We start from the raw sequence: 13,969 nt of genomic DNA, 5'->3' as shown, positions 1-13,969 counted from the left end.
ATTGCTCTAGTACTTACAGCTAAATGTAGGCCTAAACCTTTACTCAATGAATATTTACATTGCTTGCATTCTGTCGTTTAAATCAATCGCCTCAACCCAATAAAACATTTAGCTTCTTAGCTTAACGGAAATTTTGCCATCGGTTTCAACAGGTTTTGGATCAGGACATTGGGAACATTCCCGCTGTTTTACTGGCACCGTTAGCGTGCCTGAAGTGAGACTCGGGGAGCGCAGTGGCTAGAACAAACATCGTTTCTCTTACTGCAGTTGCTCGTTCTTGCGACTCCGTCCAACCTCCTCAGCATAACCAAACCACTCCCCAGCCAGAGAAGAGAGCAAAGCACCTCACCCATCCAACAGAACGTGACCACTCATTTCCCACCTTAGCAAGTTTTGAATAGATCGTTCAGAAAGGTCTTTGGAATATATTTGTGTTTACTTTCCAATTATTTTTCACCTCTTCAGTAGCATTCCCAGAGGCAGTATTTTCAGAAAAGAACTAACACAAATGCAGCACCATTAAAATAGTGTATATCTGATATCCTTCTATTTTTTTCCTTTATTCTCCAAAATCTCTCATTTGACTAAAGCTACGTGGTTACTTACTTAGGAAGTTCTTTTGACCATAGCTGTACGAGATGTGTATTTTACACTCTCTACTTTCCCGTAATTGCAAGTTCCCTTTTTTCCCTCCCCATACAACTATGAAGTACACTTCAAAGTGGGGATTGTAAATGGATGCAAGTAATGGGCCTGACACCACTAAGTTAACAGAACTGTAACTACTGACTTCAAAGATAGCAGGACTAGAAACAACATACCTAAAACACTTAGCAGACTGATTCTGAATTATTTTTCTTTTCCGGCTATACTGGAAGAAAACAGTATTAATATAAATACAGCTTTCTTGCAAAGTCCTGCAGACTCCTCAAAAGACTCTGCAAAGTCCTTGGAATACATCCTCCATTTTACCACCATATGGAACCAGACATTGCCATCAATGAAGCACTTGAAAAATTAAAACGCAAATTTAAAATATGGAGACAGGATGGTCTTTTTATGATAGCAGCAGGAATCCACAAAAATAAAACCGCACAAGCAATACTATTTGCAGAGACAGCTGCCTCAATAAGGAAGCGCATAGGAATCTATTAAGAGTCACGTAACAAGAACCATATGAGTACAGTACAGACCATACCCAAGCTAAGGTTCTTTATGTATCATTGTAGATCTTTCCAAAAAAGACCCATGGGTATGACAGGAAATATAGGACACTGATGATGGCACTGCAAGTGAATTATTTCATGCCCTGCAATTAACTTATAGTTCTAAAGAAAAGAGCCATCACTACAAATTACATTACACTTCATTGTTACAAGGGGATCCTCAACTCTAAATGCAAAGAATAAATAAGATTCCCTGAGGGCATTAGTCACCCAGAATTATATGAGACAGAAGAAGTGGTAACCTAGTTACCTAAATATAAGCTTCTTGGTGCCATCCGGGAAGTCCTACGTATTGTTCCTGGCCTCCAGCTGTCTCTCCAGAAGGGCACAGGTCTCTCACATGTACAGCAACATACCTGCTGTGCCCAAGCAGCTTGTGAGTAAATGCCTATGTTTACACCACTGAACCCCATTCACGGGGCAAACTCAAATTTGTGGAGATGGGCTATACCTGAATGTGGGTTGGAAGCCCTACTATTTCACGTTCTTTCACTCTTATTTCTTTCTAGACGGTGACCTAGGGCAGAATTTCCCTCCCGACTCACCAGACAGATTCATTTCAACTCTGGAACCTGGTTTTCCTGTGTAAGATATACCTCGGCCCCCTATAACAACATATACTTCATTAACTAAACTAGTGGTATCAAGTCAGCCAAAAAGAAGTTCATACTTACTCATTCTTTTCTATTGCAAACTTTCCTCTCATAACTTTATACTAATCCATTCCATCAAATACACACAGGATAAAGACAGCTTTTTTTTTTTTTTTTTTGGCATTGCCTATTAGAATATGACTGGTTATAGGGATGAGAGGAATAAGAGAAACATGTATTCTGATTTTTTAAAATTTATATCTTGTGCTTTGAAGAAACTGTTCATGAATAATTTATCCATGGGAAAACATGACCTCTGTGATACTGCCAAAGTCTCTGAGGCAAAGAGAGATCTGCTGCTTACTAGCTACAAATGTTAAAATGCAGCAAAACTACAAAAAATGATGCATCCTTATTTCCATCACTCTTAAAGAAACAGTAGCGGAGCAAAGGTACACACTGGCTTTTTCATTATTTAAATTTCTTTTATTTCTGGAATCTAGAACCCCTCACCTTATATGAATTACACCTAAGGTTTATCCCATTAGGTAATCTTAAAAAAGAAAATAAAACAGAATTCCAACAATATGAGACTCATTTGGGGAGCAGCAATAAATACTGAAAAAAACCCCACCCACCTTTACGGTACAAGCAGCTAGCATGAACTACTTTCTTACTTTTGAAAGGCTTAAAATAAAAAAAATTCTTGGAGATAGGCAAGCATGACTCTCATGCTTATTTTTTATTACATTTTTAACACTGGGGAAACTGATGATAAAATGAAATAACAAGTTATCTTAGGATAGATATGGGTTTAAGCTACTCCATAGCAACCCCATCTACCCTCTTTTTCACTAGAGAACATTCAACGTATATACCGAGGTTTTCATTGTGGGCTTGTATTTACCAAGTAATAATTGTAATGTTGAAAACATTTTATTCATGATTATGCTATTCCTAAGAAATAGTACAGCAAATATGCTAAACATCCAAGGAAAATGATTGAGCAAAACCAATTTCTAATCATTTCTTTGCAATTTCTTTTTGGAAACAAGCAACTAGGCTGAGATTTGACATATCTCAGACAGGAATGTGACTCTGTATACACTGTGTGCATTTTATTTTCACATACTCTGGCTCTACTTCAACATTCTGAAGTTAAAAGAAGTAACTTTATATATTCAAAATATACATTTACTACATCATATGGAAATATATTACTGTATTATAAAAAAATTATACATGTGAGGTGATGAGTTGAAGAGAAAAAAATTTTGCATTCTGTGTAAACATATGATATTCCAGAGAAATTTAGGAACATTTTTGCAGAATATGTTGAAAGTTTGGGGAAAAAAACCCCACCCAAACAACTATTCTTTTGCATGGGAAGCTAATCACATTGTTATTTTCATGAAATAAAGCAGCCCAGGTCCCTGAAGCCAAGGTAAAAGTTGAGTTTTGATTTTAGCTTAGATGAAACAGAAGGTTAGCAAGTTGTTAACGTTTTACGTTGTTCTGGTGAGAAGCTGGTTCCTGAGGAAGATTTGTCTACAAGTTCATGTTTAATTGAAAAACATAGATGTCTGTGAGGCATGGAACCTATTGCCAACTGGTCTTGTGGTCAGCTTTCTCTGAAAAGTTGCCAAATTTGATTAGAGCTTTTCTTGAGCCTGGGGCAATCACAATCTCTCTGCCAAGCTGACTTCAGGCATCCACGAAACATCAAGCTCTCGCTACGGCCTTTTCCTCCACAGCAGTGGGGCTCTACTAGAGTTTCTTTTCTCTGTGTGACCATTTCTATTTGTCTATTTTTTCCTCCCTGAAACATGTAAGAACATCTTATCTTTAAGACATCCACCCTTTTGTAAAATTTGGTAGGAAATGAGTTGAAAAGTTACTGAACGGGAATAAAAAGACATATGTGCAGAGAGATCCTATTAAGCTTTGTTTCTTTAGGAAATGAATCTAAAAAGTAGCTCTCTGCACAGCTGCTGAAATCATTGTGAAACTGCCAGAGAGAAAAGAACATACATGATAAGGCTATAAAGGGCATGATAAATACAATATATATTTTACTACATATTCTTAAGATAGAAATAATGGGTTCAATTCATACAACGTAATACTAATAGTATGAATAATTTGGTCAAATATGTTCAGTGTTTTACAGTACAATTTAAGATAACAGACTGAGCTTTATGGGGTTTGTAAACCTGAGCTTCTTGACAGACCTAATCATACACTTGCACATACCTTAACAGTCATATTTTGGAACCTCCCATCTCTCAAAATGATTCATTTCCATCACTTCACAAAGGGACTTACATTACACTACAGTATTATAGACATATTGTGAAATACAGTAATAGCAGTATTCCATTACATTACTATTATCAAGACTTAAAACCATAATGTAAAATAGGAATCAGTACAATTTTTGTCTACTCTAACTTCTTACTGATTAGTACATTAATATTGGTAAAGCTGCTATGGCTAAGATTTTTATCTAGTTGTGCATTGACAAAAGTTACATGCAATGGATACTTCTATTGACAGAAATAATGTAATTGTGTAATATACCCAAAGAAATGTAAAAGAGATTCAAATACTATAAAGGGAAACTAAAGTCTAAAAACTAATATATTACAAATTCAATTGCAAAAAATAGCCTCAGTAGCTCTTCTAATGTTTGTTCATGTGCATGTTCATACTACATACAGTCATGCATGGCAAAGACTCATACAGATGCTGGCTACAGTATTTGTAGGTCATTTTTCAAAAAATGAAGCAAACAACAATAAAAGAATCTTTTCCTTTTTCATTTTTATTACTTTCTCCTGTCATTTACCTTATCTTACTGATTAGTGCGAAGAAAAAACTTGATAACTCTCCATCTAAGGGTATTCTGATTTGGGATACCTCTGGGCTTTTGTGCAATGCAGCACCTAATTCTGCAAAGGCCTTTTTTACCCTCTTTATCCTTCTTTTTTTTCCCCATAAGGTTATATAGCAGACAACATAGACTTATTATTTCCATTTTTTCTTTTTAATAGTCACATCTTTCTTCATGAACCCAGGAACTTTTATGAAACCATACCTCAATTACTGCTACACTCTAAAGTCCCTTTAGGCTTAAAATCTGCCTTAGTCGCCTTTCAAAAATCAGCCTTTGCTTGTAGCTGTAGTGCTGCCACAGTTCTACAGTCATCTTCAGGAAGACTGAAGAAACACTGAGTATGCAGATCAGCTATTGGTGTGAGGATTTCCTCTACTGCCCTTGTTAAGGGCAGCTTCATAAAGAGACAAAGACTGAATAAGGCTAAAATGAAAGAGTTTTGAACACCAAATTTCAAATTCACACAAAAATGGGCCCCTCCTCAAGGATAAGACATTATGAATCCATTGAAAAGTCTCTGGGACTGTAAAAATGAGAAAATTCCTAGGGCAACATGCCAGAGTGATAAATAGTGATTGGAACAAAGTTGCTGTTTTTTTCTTTGAAGATAAGCTCCAGGAATGAGAGAAGCGTGTGATAAAGTTCTTCTTAAAACAATGAGGCCAAGAATCACATCACACCGGGAACAAAAGTTCATGTAATGGAAACAGGTGTTCAGACTGTAGTAGTGAAAGCCAGAGGCAAAAATAATGATCTAAGCCTCTCACACATCTAAAGTCTTGCAACCTGCCATCCAGGTCAAAGCTAACACAGTCATTCTGGCTGCATCCTGCCTCACCTTGTCAAGGATGTACAGGGAAGAAAGCCATATGAGAGCAGGGACATACTCAGAGAGCTTGGATTCTCTGTCTGTCCCAGAAAATAACTCCCGTTGACAAGATGATTACAGGCAAAGAAGTCAAACTCAGGAGAAACCACGTCTGCAAAGCTTCCTCACCTTCCACTTATAGTCCAAGTTGAAGAAGCAGCTGAAACATTCGTAAGAGCATCCAAAGAATCAGACAAAATACAGCAGGCACATATCTAATGAAACTAGTTCTAGAGATCAACAAGCTTCCTCCTAGGAAAGGAAGAATTTGAGGCCTGGTACATGAATACAGAAACATGCTTCTTCAGGGAATCTGACATGCTCTGCTAAAAAAAGTCTACCTGTACTTCTCTAGATGTTGGGCATGTCTGGAAATGCCATTATTGGCAAGTGACATGTGGGCATCAGTGAAAGGTTCGAGTTTCAGTCAAAATCTACAGATTCCTGAATATGTCAAAGCAAGGTACTGTGCCACTGGCAGAAGCCACAGCAGCCTTCTGACCATGCAGTTTTGCCACAGCCCCGTGGCAGTGGATGGCCCCTGCTGGTGTAGAGCACTCAATACTCAGAAGAGCACCCCGAACTGATAGAGCTGGGGAAGAACTTCTCTAGAGTGGAAGAACAAACGAATCCTCAAATGACAGTTCAGCAGGTCTGTAAAACAGGAACAGAAGTGCGACTGAGGAGTACTATGGTTTCTGTGTCTTTTGACTTGTCAGATGCCTCAAATTTCAGACAGGTCTCACTGGGACCTTTGGGCATGTCCAATAAAGGAAAAGTGAGGTTGTGGTTTGGGGTTTTTTTCATCATGACTTTTCTGGAACAGTGAACCACAGCAAATTGCTTAGGAAATCTACAGCTGACTTGCAAGTTCTGTTCATGTCCTTCCAGAGGCTACAAGTTTCTCGAATCAAATAATCACTTCATGTTTTGGAGAGGACCACAGTTCCTTCTCCTTGCATCTAAACAAGCTATTTAGGTGACCTGCATGACTGTTAGTATCATTGGCTAAGCGATCCAAAAGCACAGTGATCTCTACACAGGGAGTCCACAATTGAATAAACGACAGTGTCAGAATGGGTTGCAAGTTTGCCAGTATGAACCTGGTTGTAGGAGACTACACCAATGGGGCTACGGAGAAGAAGGTCTTGAGCCCAGATATTTGTATGGCAGCTAAGAGTTCTGTTCATCTTCCATAATGTACAATAACATGCTTGGGAAAGAGATACTCCCATTGTTGTTAACCTGAAAGATCAAAACTATCACTAGACAAATAAAAAATGGAAAAGGATTACCTGCAGTCACTCCTAGCATTAATATAAATAAATACGGGATGCAATCAAAGAAGAGTAGCAGGTTGCTTGTCAACTCCTGCAGGATTTTTGAGATATGCTTTCCATGTGCACATTCCTCCTCCTTCCCCAAAGGATCTGTGGAATTTGTGGATGAATAAAACCCATGGGAATGTGAAACTCAGGTCTCTCTATTCCACCATGGTGCATGAGGGGAGACACAGCATACACATGACAAAAACTACTAAAATTTAAGGGGTTTGGCACATGAGCAATAAGTGTGTAAATATCCATTATAAAAACACATCTTGAAGAGCTGTTAAGTAACCTTTTTGGTTTTGTAATATAGTATAGTATTACTATCTAATTTTAAACACCAACATACAGAGAAGATGACTTAAAAACGTACACAAACGAACATTACTCAAAGAGGTTGAAAGGATCAGTCCAGGCTCTGTAATAGCCATTTTGCCACTAATGTTGTTAGGGGGAAGATCACAACCAATATGTTGTCATCCCAGACTCCTAAATTATCCCTTTCTCTATAACAGCCTATCTAGTTAGACAAGGTCTGAATCCCAAAGGTGATAAAATACAGATCTCTAAGCTTATTACATCTGCAAAGGAATTCTCAAGCTTTGTCCCTGTCAGGAGAATCTCGTTTCTAAGGTTAGCTCGTGTGTAGCAAAAATCTGCGTAGACTGTTTGACTCCATGCATTCAGAATTTCATACACCTAAATAGCATATCTTCTTTGATAAATTACATCTGGGAAGGCACCAGAAAGTATTATACTACGGTGTAAAGGCTTTTATAACCAAAATCAAGTCAGTAGCTTTAAACAACTGGAAATCTTCATAATAAGAGGTTATAGCTAATTTGTACAAATGATCTATAACAACTACAGTCACATACATTACTATTAGTAAATTCACTCATGTCTTTATTCCACAGGTCTGGCTCTAAGGAACAGGACTCAAATAGAAAAAAAAAATGTCAGCCAAACCAAACCAAGAAATCTTCACATTGGATTGCAGAAAGAAGGGAAACTTTAACATAACTGTTTTTTAAAATAACCATTTTGAAGATGTAGTAGTATTCAAGTGTTAATGCAGGCCTCCAGGGAATTAAAAAGCGAGAGATGAGTTGCTTCTGTGTAAGGGGTGCCATGACAATAGAGTCTGTAAAACATGGAATTGGCAATTACGATTTCAGCATTGACTGATTGAAGACAACATGCATGTTGGGCCAATACAATGTATAGTTCTATATACAAATAATCACATAAAATTATAATAGAAATGACTTTTAAATGGTTGCCATTATTATTAATAACAGCTGTTATGTTGCTCATGTTTACTAAAATCATACAAGGAAAGATACACAGTAATGGCATCTGCTGGCCAATAACCAAAGACAATTTAAGGAAAGAGAAGGATCATACCTCCTCCTCCTTTACTCCCTTACTTCAGGGAACAGAGCTGGAAAAAGGAATGGCATCAACACAAGAAAGACTAGCCAGGTCCCTCTTTCCATGAGTAATATATTTCCCTCCTTCTATGAAATGCAACACTTTCTGGCTAAATTTCCAAGGCAGCCTAATCAAAGCACCTACCTCGTCAGCAACATTAATTTCACTTTAAAGAGTGAGAAACATTGCTTAATGTGTCAGGAAACAACTCGATAATGTAAGATGCATGTTTTTGCCACGCGAAGCACTATATATTATTCAGGCAGCCGACGAAAGTGAAACTTTCTTGAGCTACAGCACATTCAGCAGACTCTCCTATTCCTTCCTAGAGTAACTGTTCTTTGCAAGAAAAAGCTGTGCTTCAAGTGTCTGTGCAAGGCATGGCTTGCCAATGGGCCGGGCACTCTCAAGTAGACTCATATTTAATAAATTAAATATATAGTCTCATAACTGGCATGATGGATATAAAATACTTTGTAGTCGATGAGAATACAACAGTTAACTGACAACAGGAGAAATCATCTGTTTTCTGTATAGCAACAGCATCTATGGTTGGAATAACCAAACGGGAGCTTGCCCTTCCCCGTGGGGGAGGCCGGCGCGGAGCCCCAGCAGGCAGGGCTTCGTCGGGGGAGCCACAGGGCTCCTTTCCTCCTCCGCCGTTTGCTCGCAGAGCTGAGCAGCCGCCACTGTCTACTCTCTGGAGAAAGGCAAGACACCACCTAACAGTTAACTCATTATCTTGCAAGTATCAATGCTAATTTACTTCTAACGAGAACTCAGTTAAGGCTTTTTTTTTTTCATATTGCATTTCAATTTGGTAAGACAAAACAAAACCCGAATGAAGTATGCAAGAAAAACAGGAAAAAAAAATCTGCCAATTTGCGGTGACCTTCTTTGGAATCAAGTCATTTCCTTTTGCCTCAACTCATGTTGCATATTTCTTCTCTACGGCAAACAAGTTTCAAAACAGGAGAAAAGAAAGATATAAATCAGGATTTAGGATGATAGCGAATGGCCACAGAAGAAAGGTGCTTTGAATGCTTCCAAAGCTCCTATCTCTGAAAGCAACCAAGTACCAAAACCAGTCAAGCTGAGAAAAGTGTTTTCACTGAGCCTATTTCACAAGAGCAAAAGGAGAAAATAAGGTCTTCCTAAATGGACGGGGCTGACATTCCTGCCCAGGCCTAGTTATTGATGTTTTGAGGCATCTCCTGCATCTAAAAGGATAGTCAAGGGAAGTAAGGATGAAGTAGATACCATCATATCTCAGCAGCAACTGACTGAAAGTGGCTGTGAAACAATGAAAAGAGAATTCCAAAAGAGAGATCTAGACAGAGTAACTAATCATCTACGATTCAGATAACAATGAGCCAATGAAGACAAATCAGTATTATGGTTTTGTATCTTTTCCAGTTAACAAACCAGTGAAACTATGAGTGTAAGCTGCCCAAATTGTGATTTACAAACTGGACAACAGCCTACATCCCTTCAGTTTTTTCAAATTTTTTCATTATGCAAAAAAGCATAAAATCAAAGCTATAGCGTGAACAGAGCAAAGATAATGCAAAAAATATGAAATGATGCAGAGCTACAGTATAGGCAAGAGCTGCCCCAAAAAGGCAATATCCATCAATATATAGGAAAAATTCTTACCTTTTGTCACTAAAATTATCCTAAAACTCAAGGCTAATTTTTCTTAGGGACATGGTATAGCTTTTATTTACACTTCCAAGTAATCCTACTATAAGTAAAAAAATCTCAACAAAACCCTAAGCAAAATAAAATAACCATAGCTTGAAAAATTGCCAAGAATTGGAAAAAGAGAAATTAAAATAATCTTTATGAAAGTAATGTATAAAATTTCATTGCTTTTTTTGCATTGTTGTAAGTCTAGTTAGACCTTGCCCGCAGGAAAAGATGGAACTTCTAATGAGGAATTATAGACAATAGGAAAAAAAGGACACTTTTTAAATGACAAACCAATTCAGTTACCAAAAAAGTGAGAAAAAAATTCCAGTGTTTAATATATTTCTGTTAAGCATGTTCAGCTTCCCCCTCCCCTGAAGTAGAATCATTTACTGCAAACAGAGGAATACACTTTGAGGATTTGGGATATTAGAAAAGGGATGAATGAAGTAAGAAACAGCAAGTCCTGGGCTCTATTTTTTACTTTAATATGGATTAATTCTATAAGCTTGTGTAAGTTGTGCTATCGTTGTGTTATCTTCCTTAAACCATTTGACCTCTGTGTGTGGTTAATATTTCCTAAAGTATTGTGCATGTATAGTCCTTGAATATAAAAATCACTGTACTAATGCAAAATACTATTATTACTATAATCTATGAGAAGAGTAAGAACAGCTTGGAAATCAATCACTTCTCTTGTGGCTTTTAACATTAAAGTTAAAGTTAAATTAATTTTCCCAGGCAATCCATCCACAAAATACATTAGTTTTATGAAATTTGGATATAAAAAATAACTAGATAGTCATAACTTAAAAATGATCCAAACCAATTCAGTATGTAAAGGAATAATTTGCTGCTGTCAAGAGCTAATGTCACTTAATTCTTGTCTCGTTAAATCATCTGATATCCCTTGCCTTTTTAGTTAAACAAAGATAAATAATAAAAACAATTTACAACTAGTAGACGGTAAGGTTTTGCAGCTGTTGAATGTCTTTTGGGGAGATTAGATCTTAAAATGAGAAGATATAGCCCTCATTTTATAAAAGTTGTTGCTGTCTTGGGAAAAACATCAGAGAGTAAGATTAGAAAACGTTTTTCCTTCATGAACCTATTACAGTAGCAAGCTGATTACTTGGCATATGTTTAATGATACCTTCATAGCTGGAAAACAGTAATTTGTTTCAATGATTTCTTCCCATCACTCACAGAGTCAAAATGAATTCTCTAATTTTACCTTACCTCTGATTTAGCCAGTAAAATCAGAGTAAGAAGAAACAGACAAACCCACTAGAACATAAATCAAATGCGCTTGCATTAACTTGGCTTCCATAAAGTAAGGTTCTGCTTGAACTACGTCAACTATAACTAAAAGTTACAATAAGTCATCATCTACCTGCTCCTTGTGCCAATGTCAAAGACCAAAATAACATTGTAAGATTAGGGATGTATTTGGGAACAACTTACCCAAAAGTTTACAACCATCACCCCTAATGTGACTGAATTTCCACCTTTAAAATAATGTGATAATGTATGTGTAGCTTTCAAAAACTGGGAAGACAGAAATTTCACTATTTGTCAATCTTCTCAGCTCATACCCAGCTAAGCATTCATGTCAGTGAATTCCGCTAATGAAAAGGTTGTAATTAAGCTCTAGGTATGTAATTACCAGGCACCTTATGAAATCTACCTCTGTGCATGAATCTACAAGTACTTGATTCGATTTTTATTCTAGTGACAAAGGGTTCAGACTATGCTGTGATAAACCTTGTTTCCATTATCCAAACACCTCCTGTTTACCTTTACCTCATTTATCATCTTATTTTATTCTAATCTAAATACGGTTAAACAACTACTCATGACACCTCCACTGAACATGCACCTCACTAATGTTGGCTTTATTTCTATTAAAGAGAAATTTCTCTCCAGGAACATCGCAACAATCAGTGATTCAAGTGCCTGAAGTTACTAGTAGGTGGGAAAAATAACACTGTCTTCAACAAACATGAGAAAACTCAGCCCGGTAATTATTTAGCAAACTCTGTGAAAGTCATACATAGATAGTACTAACTTGTAGTTCTTGGATAACGATTAGAGAGTTTGTGTTAACTCTTTGCAACCGGCTAAAAACACAGCTCTAGTTTCTGATGAACAAATCTAAAATAAACACGATGCTTTACATAATGAGTACTACGTAAATGATTAAACAGATTAAATAATATGCTTAAAATCTGCAGTATCATGTAATACTAGTGCTTAAAAAAACAAACCCAAAAATAACCCACCAGCACAACACACTATATTCTGAATAATTCTGCTTTAGCTTATTAAAGTCTATTTTTCTTAGTTACTGCTTGAATATGGTGTTCCTCTTTGCTTCTGAGAGCAAATTTGCATGGAATGTGCTTCTGAATTAGTGCAAAACATCTGCTATGATATGCTCTAGAGAGGTTTGTATTTTAGTGGTGGGAACCATTATTAAAGTGCAGTAAGTAAAGTATCAGTATGATGGAATTAATCTGCCATTACTCTTGATACTGATACTTACATTTACATGATATTATCTTGATATTTACATTTTCCTTGCTTCGTCTGGTTTCTTCTCTCCTAAGAGCCGATCTTGCATTTCTTACATAACCCATATTGATGTTAGCAGAAGTTTTGAGTGTACCAGGAAACTTAAAAGTCAGGTCACTGATGGGATTTTCCAAAGTGCAGAACTGCTTTGGCATCTAACTCCCCTGTGTCTTACTGCATCTTCAGGCACCTAAACGACTTTATGAGTTTCCCATCACACATTGTGTTCCTTGACGGAACCATAACAAATCCTGCTTCAGGAATGAACATTCCACAATTTCATAGCAAACCATGGTGAAATCTCAGCTCATTTAAGTCAATACAAATCGAATCTTTGCCTCCAGCCCAGCCTGGATTTCATCCTTGAGTCCTGCACAGACAGAAGCTCTCCCAGCCGAAGCTTTTTACTGACTTGAACACTAGGCGGCTGCTGTTCTCTCACTTTGGAGTGGTCCACCATGCTCACCCCAGAAACACAGCCTGGAGCTTAACTCCAGTTAAAAATCAGAGGAGGAACATAAATACTGTCGCTAATATGGAGCTAGCCCTATTTAGTAATCTAACCCCTTTAAAAATCTATCTGATGTCTTCTGCTAGAGCTGAATGTTCCCTGAAGAAGTTGTGGAATACCCAAAGTATCCAAAAACAGGTTTATGGACAAAACAAGCAAACCACCTGCAAATGAGCAACTTAAGCACAAAAAAAGATTTGTTCACCCCCAGGACTGAATAAGCTTTGAAATATTTCCTTCTTTGTAAAGTTGATTTCCAGTTCGAAGTTTGGGAAGTCGATTCAAATAAAGAAATAGAATGTAAACTATGAAAGAAAGGAAAATATCATTTACTGTTTGTGGCTGCACCTTTTACAAAAAAACCCTGAAAACTGTTCATTCCCAAATTGAGAATGTTTCTGTGAAATTTCACTTCACATCAAAAGATTTCAGCCAAATTAAAACCTTTCTAAATGGAAGGTTCCAACACAAAGGCTATCAGACCATTAGCTATTTTAGCATTGGTGCGTACCACCATAATTAATGGCACACTAGGAAAGCAGTACAGGAAATTAAAAAGATAAAATTTCCTTTCAACAAAAAGAAATCACAGAGATGAAAGGCTACTATACAGAAAAGGTAGTTTCACCCTGCAGTAGTAAGAAAACCTGTAACCTTATTAAAAGGCATTTGCAAATACAAAATTAGATATGTTAAAAAGGTAAGAAATCTTTTCATTACAGTTATGATTAAATCTGCCTGAATGAAGGAAAAAAAGATTGGGATACATGTTCTTCCCCTAGAAACAAATCTGGGGCTCTATTGCACACCTTTCATTAAAGTAAAAACCCCACTAAAATGGAACAAGGCT

At 37.0% G+C, this 13,969-nt stretch overlaps 1 protein-coding gene across 1 annotated transcript in view; it reads right to left on the bottom strand.

The window, feature by feature from the left end:
- The window catches only part of TENM2 (teneurin transmembrane protein 2), a 544,540-nt gene that overhangs the window by 238,456 nt on the left and 292,115 nt on the right, over positions 1–13,969 (bottom strand). The window lies entirely within an intron of this gene.

This window comes from Apteryx mantelli, chromosome 14, assembly GCF_036417845.1.
Source record: "Apteryx mantelli isolate bAptMan1 chromosome 14, bAptMan1.hap1, whole genome shotgun sequence".
In the NCBI taxonomy this organism is placed as follows: domain Eukaryota; kingdom Metazoa; phylum Chordata; class Aves; order Apterygiformes; family Apterygidae; genus Apteryx; species Apteryx mantelli.
This window is presented reverse-complemented; position numbering and strand designations above follow the sequence as displayed.